Source organism: Lepidothrix coronata, unplaced genomic scaffold, assembly GCF_001604755.1.
Source record: "Lepidothrix coronata isolate B3197 unplaced genomic scaffold, Lepidothrix_coronata-1.0 Scaffold137, whole genome shotgun sequence".
Classification (NCBI taxonomy): domain Eukaryota; kingdom Metazoa; phylum Chordata; class Aves; order Passeriformes; family Pipridae; genus Lepidothrix; species Lepidothrix coronata.
This window is the reverse complement of record NW_016690317.1, coordinates 817,866-826,273: the sequence shown is the minus strand read 5'-3', so window position 1 is coordinate 826,273 and position 8,408 is coordinate 817,866. Positions and strand designations below refer to the sequence as shown.

The following is an 8,408-nucleotide window of genomic DNA, read 5'->3' as shown; positions in this document are numbered from 1 at the left end:
TGTTGCCCTTCTCTGGACCTGCTCCAGCCCCTCCATGTCCTTCCTGAGCTGAGGGCCCAGAACTGGACACAGCACTCCTGGCGGTTTGGAGCCCTCAGACACCGAGAGGACCATTTCCCTCCCCGTTCTCAGCAGCACTGCAGAACCAGGCTGGCAGGAGGAACCCCTCTGGTTCTGCTGCATCTTGGAAGCGGGAAAGGTTGGGGTGTTTCTCAGGCACCTGTGCAGCAAATACATCCCATGGACTCATAGAATCATGGAATAGAGAATCACAGAATGTCCTGAGCTGGAAAGGACCCCCAAGGATCACCCATCCAGCTCCTGGCCCTGCACAGACCCCCCAACAATCCCACCCTGTCCCACAGTGTTGTCCAAACCCTCCTGGAGCTCTGGCAGCCTTGGGGCTGTGACCAACCCCTGGGGAGCCTGGGCAGTGCCCAACCACCCTCTGGGGGAAGAACCTTTCCCTGGGATCCAACCTAAACTTCCCCTGACACAGCTCCAGCCATTCCATGGGTGCTGTCCCTGCTCCCACGGAGCAGAGATCGGAGCTGTCCCTCAGGAGGAGCTGCAGCCCCTGGTGAGTCCCCCCTCAGCCTCCTCTCCTCCAGGCACATCCCAGGTGAGGAATCCTGCTCGACCCCATCCTAACCCTGTTACCAGAGGGATGACTCTTGGGCTGGAGGACACAAACAACTCTGATTCCAGCTCACACAGAATGCTCACAAAATCACAGAATCCTTGAATCCTCAAGACTGGAAAAGCCTTTTAAGATCATCAAGTCCACCAGCTGAGCCAGCAGCATCTCCACGTTCAGGTGCCACTGAACAGCCCAGTGGAGGGGATCTCACCCCCCACGGTGGCACCATCCCACCAGGAATGCAGATTAACTTGTGGAACTCCCCAGTTCCTGCAGTTGGACTCCAAGTCTGCCTCTCATTCCGCACAATCCGACCCCTGTGCCCTCACAGAGGGACAGTTCTGTCCCCGGCTCTGGAGCTGTAGTGTGTCACAGCACAGCCCAGACTGCTGCTGGGGTCGAGTCACGGCCCAATTCCCACAGAACAAAGCTCTTCTTTGTCCTGCAAACTGGAGAACTTGAGAAACTAAAGGAATTTCTCAAGGTCACAGAAGAATTCCGTGGAAATTTCCAGCAGAAGCCAGGCACTGACACCTCGGTGACACACAGCCTTTAGTAGGGACTGAGGCTCCCAGGTCAGGGGAATATTTTTAATTTCCCTTTGCACTGGCAGGAACAGGGCCACAGGGGTGGGACAGAGGCGAAAAGGTCTCTAAAGAGTCGAGTCCTTGGAAGCAGAGCTGCTTTAGGATCAGAATTGCTGTGCCTGGGCTGCCTTAGAGCTGATCCTCTCCCCTCCCACACATCAGGGGTCCAGAGAACCTCAGGGACAGGAACAGCACAAAACCTGCCCAGGCCAAGAAACACAGTTGTCACACTGGTAGAATGGCAGTGGAGAAAGGAGATTTGTACTTGGAATTCCAAAATAAGTTGACTCCTACAGGAAACTAGTGAGCAGGACCAGAGATTCCTTTAATATCAACTGAAAGATTTATTTTTTTCTTGCCATAATGAATCTGCAATTCACTTTTGCTCAATGATAAAACACTGAAGCTGATATACAGACGCTGGATTTTTAAGCAAGAGGTTTTTTTTTTAGTGGGGAGAGAAGGGAGAATATGAGAAGTTAACAATGGTTGCAAATGATATTTAAATCTTACTGGAAAGAAAGGAGGAATTGCTTACTTTTACACACAGCAAAACTGTAACATTCCAAAAGCATCATTATTCTGCTGTTAAAATGACAAAAATATAACCCTCTGCCCCAAGAGATGGTGCAATTTATTAGGATTTCAGTGCTGAATGCACTTGTCAAATATTTAATCATCCCATTCTTTGCATTAAAAACCGCGCAGAGGGAGTTTGCCACTGGGGAACAGCAACAATCCACAGAAGTGGGAATATTTTTGGAGGACACTTCTCAAGAAGAGCGGGAGATGTGGGCAGGGAAGATGGTTGTGCTGCCGTTGTGGGCTGAGGAGAACATTCGGGGTGGAAAATGGGAGGAGAGGCTCATCCAGGCCTGGATTTGCCAAAGGGAAAGGATCCAAGAAGAATTGTACCCCCTGAGCTCGGGGGGGCCTTTGCAGACAGAAAGCAGGGATTCCTTGGAAAGGGACATGGAAGCAACAGCCTGTTTGGGAATGCTGGCCCTGAGAGTCTGCCTGCCCTGGGGATCCCAGGAAAACCTGTGTCAGAGGAGGGGCTCAGCTGGAAGCTCCCGCTGCTCCGAGTCCTTTGGAAGCTCCCGAGCTGGCCCGGAGGGACCTGAGGAAGGTGACACAGCAGGGCAGGAGCCACAAGTCTCATCCCACTCCTGGATTTTCCTCTGGCTCCCTGAGCACAGAGGCATGAGCTGAGAGACCAGAACTGCGGGTAACTCGGGATTTGACTGGAATGGGAATCCCACAGGGAATCTCACAGAGCTGACTCAACTTCTTTCACTTTGAACCAGGCTCTGCTCTCCTACAGAATTCTTTCAGTACTTTGTTTTGGAGCTTCTCCCCAGCCACCTCTTCTCACAGCCTGACCATTCCTGCTTTGCCTGTCCATGTAAATCACGAGTGCCCAAAAAATCTGAGTGATAAAACAACTGCTCCCTCAGGAGCAACCCCCAATCCTGACAGCTGACTTTTCCATCAAACTCCATCCAGTGGGAAGAATATCAAGTCTGTCCTGCATGAGGAACTTTGCTGGTTCATGTCTGCAGAGATCTGTGGCTCCAGACAATATTTATGTTATAAATAACCTGATTGCTGCTTGGCCTCACTGTGTAACAGAGCACTTGGAACAATCACCACGGTGCAGGGATTATTATTCCACCTTTCTGCAGGTGGAAACCAGGGAAATGTGTTTCCATCAGTCATTTCCCAGGAGCCCAGCTCAGCACCTGCAGCAGAACACCTGCACTGCTCCTTTAGCAGTTCCCTTTCCTCGGGGTCTCAGCCTCTCTTTGCACATCAGGATCTGCAGCTGTTCTAGGAACAGATCACAGAGCTGATTTCTTGACCCTCAACAGCCAAATTCATACAAGACTGGAGTCAGGAGGCACAAAACAGACCAGAGAACGTCTGACAGTACATCCCAGCCACTCTGAGAGCTGCCCCCAGAAAATGGAATTTCCCTCCCAGGGAAACTCTGCTGGTTCAAATTTAATTTTCTTCTACCAGAAGAACAAGAAAACACCTGCTACTTTCAGCTGAACTTGTTTCAGCCCTTGTACACAAAAGGTGTTCAATGTTTCTGGGAACATATAGCCCAGAAACTGAGAATATCTCAGTTTTATACAGATAAAACACCCCGATATTCCCAGATCCCACGTAAATCTAAGCAATTTTTACTGATTCATCTCCAACCATCACCAAGTAAACTATGAACCAAAGTGGGTTTCTCCTAAAGGACCTGGTATTCCAGCAGGATGGCTAACTGTGAATCTTGTCCTTCCCCCTGCAAAATGGCAATGTCAGGACTGGGACACAGGTAAGGATGTACCTGGAGTTCCTAGAAAAACACAGGCACCATTTGCTTCACAGGACATGGCAAGAATTCACCACCAGGGCAAGAAAACACTGCTTTGCACCTCCTCTCATTCAGTGGGATTCCAGGGAGCATCCTGAGTGTCCACGATGACCCGAGAGAGGAACCACAACAGTGTTTAACTGAACTTAACCCTGGAAATGAGTCGTGTGAGGAGGTGCCCTGTGAGAAAACCTCACTGAGAGGGGAGAAAACCAATTAATGTCACTGAGACTTCATTCTCTTCCACTGAATCTGCTTTGGTTGGAATTCCAGCAGCCCTCCAGCCAACAGGACCATGGGATTTGCCCAGAGAAGCTGTGGCTGCTCCTGGATCCCTGGAAGTGTCCAAGGCCAGTCTGGAGCAACCTGGGACAGTGGGAGGTGTCCCTGCCCATGGCAGGGGTGGCACTGGGTGGGCTTTGAGGTCCCTTCCAACCCAAACCATCCATGATTCCATGAGCTGGTTTAGATGGGATATTGGGAAGGAATTCTTCCCTGTGAGGGTGGGGGGACACTGGCACAGGTTGCCCAGAGGGGTTGTGGCTGTCCCTGGGTCCCTCATTTAGCACTAAGATCTCTGGGGAGACCTGAGAGCCCCTTCCAGAGCCTAAAGGGGCTCCAGGAGAGCTGGAGAGGAACTTGGGATGAGGGGTGGAGGGACAGGACACAGGGAATGGCTTCCCACTGCCAGAGGGCAGGGTGAGATGGGATATTGGGAAGGAATCCTTCCCTATGAGGGTGAGGAGGGGCTGGGCTGGAATTCCCAGAGAAGCTGTGGCTGCCCCTGGATCCCTGGAAGTGTCCAAGGCCAGGTTGGAGCAAGCTGGGCTAGTGGAAGGTGTCCAGTGGAACTGGATGGGCTTTGAGGTCCTTTCATCCCAAACCAGTGTGGGATTCCAGGATTCCTGGTACCAGCAACACTCCCAGCAGCAACAGCTGAGTTGAGTAACAAAGCTCAACAACAGCAACACACCACTCACAGCCTTCAAAGCACCAGTTTCTGAGAGTCACAGGGTGTTAATTTTCCCTTAATTAGATACCTGTGATCCAAATCAGCCTTGGGGGACGACTCACACATTACTAAGAAGGCACATGAGCCCCCAGTATCCCAAACCCTTCAGCAGAGGGATTGACTCATCCTGCCCACTCCCAAGACATTCTTAGCACTGTGCACCAGGAGCAGCAGGACTCAGGGACTCTTTCAAAACAATCTATTTTATCTGTTGGTTTAACAATAAATTAAACTTAACAATAAATTAAACTTAACAATAAATTAAACTTAACAATAAATTAAACTTAACAATAAATTAAATGTAACAATGGATTAAACTGGAGGGGGTTTGGAGCAGCCTGGTCTAGGGGAAGGTGTTGGATTGGATCAAGATGGGCTTTAAAGTTTCTCCCAGCCCAAACCATTTTGGGAATTCTGGGAATCGAAGTTCCAGAGTCCCTCACTGAAAATGGAGCTCCCAAATTCAGTACACCCGGGCTGTCACATGCCATTAACTTCCTTCAGCATCTGAGATATTAAACAGCCACAAAAGGGACAGAAGAGGAATAATGACAAGCAAGGATTGTTGTCTACACATGTGAAGTGTCCTAGGCAGGAAAATGGGAATATTAATATTAAATTAACCTGAGTCACTGTGTTATGATTGGTGCAGGGAGAGGGAGGAAAGGGAATGAAAACTGCCAATAAAGGCCCAGAGAAATCTGGAACTGAGGGGGAGAAGTCACATATTTCCATCTCTCCTCTGCTCTAATCCTGGGTTTGATCTGTGTCACTGACATTTCCTGGGCTAAAAGCCCATTAAAACTCACCTGGCAAATCCCAAACAGCCATTCCGAGCCGGAGCCACGAGTGCCCTTTGTCCAAGTGTGCACAGGGGGGAAATCCAGGAACCACAGCACGTGGGGAAAAGTCATTCCAAACTCATTTCCCTCATGCCAGCACATCCAGCCCTCCCTCAGAACAGAACTGCTTTCAAACAGTTTGGAAGAAAATGTCCTGATGAAATATAGGGCTGAGCCACCACTGCCTCTCGTGGAATCATGGAATGGTTTGGGTTGGAGAGAACTTAAAGCCCATCCAGTGTCACTCCCTGCCATGGGCAGGGACACCTTCCACTGGCCCAGGTTGCTCCAATCTGGCCTTGGACACTTCCAGGGATGGAGCAGCCACAGCTTCTCTGGGAATTCCATCCCAGACCCTCACCATTCCCACAGGGAGGAATTCCTTCCCAATATCCCATCTGTCCCTGCCCTCTGGCAGTGGGAAGCCATTCCCTGTGTCTTGTCCCTCCATCCCTTGTTCCCAGTCCCTCTCCAGCTCTTGGAGCCCCTTCAGGCCCTGGAAGGGGCTCTCAGGTCTCCCTGGAGCCTTCCCTTCTCCAGGTGAACCCCCCCAGCTCTCCCAGCTTTTGGCACACAGAAGGGAAGGAATTCCCTACAAGTTATCAGAGAATCAGAAACAAAACTTTCGGATTTCTCAGTCTCAATTTTCCCATAAATTTCGTAGCCAGTGAACTGATTGGGCTCAAGGGAACTCCACATGACAAACCAGAAACGTTCAGCCAAGAAAACCCTTGGCCAGCCCCGGGAACTGGAGGTTTACAGGCAGGGGGCTTCTCCAGAGGGATCTGCCGAGGACCCACCACCAAAGCTGTGTGTTAGGAGTTCTCACAGCAAAAAGGAAGGATGTGAAGCTCTAAAGGCATCCAGTGAGCAGAGAGGAGAGGCAAATAAAGGGCCAACACTGCACTTACTGCCCAGGGCTTCCACCTCTCCTGCTCCTTCCCGCTCCAAACTTTGCCATCACCACACCAAAACCACTCTGCAATTCCCTTGGCTTTGGAGCTTAACAACAGCTTTCCAAAAAAATTACCTTTTCCAGTAAGATTTGGACACTTTATTCATCAAGCAGAGATATGGAGATGAATTCCCAAGCTCTGGGAGCGTTTGGAGGAGCAGTTTGCAGAGCGTTCATTCCCATTAAAGCCCGATCTCATCCCAGGGATTTGTTCCCGCTCACAATCCGAGTCAGCAAGTCATGAGTTTGCAGGAGGAGGTGGGAGAAGGCAAATGCAAACTGCCAGCTCATATATATGAGGGCTAAAAATCTCAATCCAGCACTTTGAAAGCCTGTCAGGAAAATTAATTACCCCCCTTGATTTAAGGAGCTCATTTTTGTCCCCCCAGACAAAGGCAGCGTTTAACTCTTCCAACCTGAGAATGGTCGACAACTTATAACTCATAAAACAGCCAAAGGCAAAATACAGTGTATATAAAAGAGAAATCCCCCAGGCACCCAGTTCTTTACCTCTTCTGTGCATAGATTTGAGTTCTATCCAAATTTCCTCCAAGATTTGCCAAGAAGCTCTTCAACCCATCACTTCATTTCCTCAGCGCAGTGATTTGTAACCTGAGTTTTCTGTCAAATCAGGACACTTCAAGAATTAAGAAAAATACCCATATTAGATGGGAAATGCTTGATTTGCCTCATAACACGCACTCTCCATGCCTGGGTAGCTAAACTCTAAAAAAGAAGAAAATTGGGATTTGCTTCCTTCCAGGATATTCCTTTGGCAGGGAAATCACCAGGAAAAGGGAGCCCTTGAGTAGAAGGTCTAATGCAAGAGACTGAAGAGGCAGAAGGAGAGTGTGCAAACATGAGATGAAACAGAGCCCCTGCAGTTAAACAGGGGTTTTAATGACAAAAAAATGGCTCATAGTCTATTTTGGATCTATTTTGGATCTATTTTGGAATGTGCTTTTTCTCCACCCTCCAGGAGGGAGAACTCACCTCAACCAACCTGGAGCCATGAGTACTCAGGGAGAGAAAGAAATATAAACCACACACACACAAAGTCTTCAAGAAGTGTGAGGGAGAACCAAAAGAATTCTGCAGTTCCACCAGCAACCCCCCCAGGGACACGTGACAGCAACTGGAAGAGAGGAGAAACTGGGCAAATAAGAGAATTTGGCAAACAAGGAGCAAAAGCCCACGTTACAACAAGGAATTTTCAAAGCCTTGACCTGTTGAGATGAGAAGTGATGGAAAACTCACAAGAACAGCTTTTTTCTACCTTCTGCACCCAGCAGAGCTGTCCAGCCACGGGACTGAGCCTCGGGAGCATTTCATGGAGCAGGGAGGCGTTCCCAGGGATGTGGGAAGGGCACAGAAGGATTTCTCAATGTCAGCACACGAGTCAGGAGCAAAGTGAGGCCATCACACAGCTCAGTGTGTGCCATAAATCACCCCGGGAGGGATCAATCACCCAACTTATCCCCCTTCAGGTAAAGGGCTGCTCGCCAACGTCGCCAGGGAAAAGAGCTCATTAATAACCTTTTTCCTTGCAGATCTTTTAAACAACCAACAGAACCAACATCACCGTGCCTTCTGCCTTACCTACATAAATCTGACTTGCAGGGCAAGGCCTTGCTACCCCCCAGCCAGCCCAACATCACATTCCCTGCTGTAATTACAGTCATGGAATCACAGAGGCCTGGAATGGTTTGGGTTGGAAGGGAACTAAAGACCATCCGGTTCCAATGCTTTAAAAATCTGCAGAAGTAACCTGAATAATTGAGGAGTTTTGCAATTTGTAACCATCCTGCACTGAATATAAATTGTCCTTAAAGAAATTGAGAAAAATAATTGATCCATTAAGAATATTTTTTTTTATCCGTTAAGAATATTTTTGAGGGTGAGGAACGTGGAATTGTCACAGAAATGTGGGATGGTTTGGGCTGGAAGAGACCTTAAAGCCCATCCAGTGCCACCCCCTGCCATGGGCAGGGACACCTTCCA

At 49.2% G+C, this 8,408-nt stretch overlaps 1 protein-coding gene and 1 long non-coding RNA gene across 2 annotated transcripts in view; both read right to left on the bottom strand.

The window, feature by feature from the left end:
* LOC108503422 overlaps positions 1-899 on the bottom strand; it is a 3,710-nt gene extending 2,811 nt beyond the window's left edge. The window contains exon 1 of the long non-coding RNA XR_001876824.1: positions 727-899. This is a non-coding gene — a long non-coding RNA (uncharacterized LOC108503422). The remainder of the gene's footprint in view (positions 1-726) is intronic.
* The window catches only part of LRRTM4 (leucine rich repeat transmembrane neuronal 4), a 205,850-nt gene that overhangs the window by 93,549 nt on the left and 103,893 nt on the right, over positions 1-8,408 (bottom strand). The window lies entirely within an intron of this gene.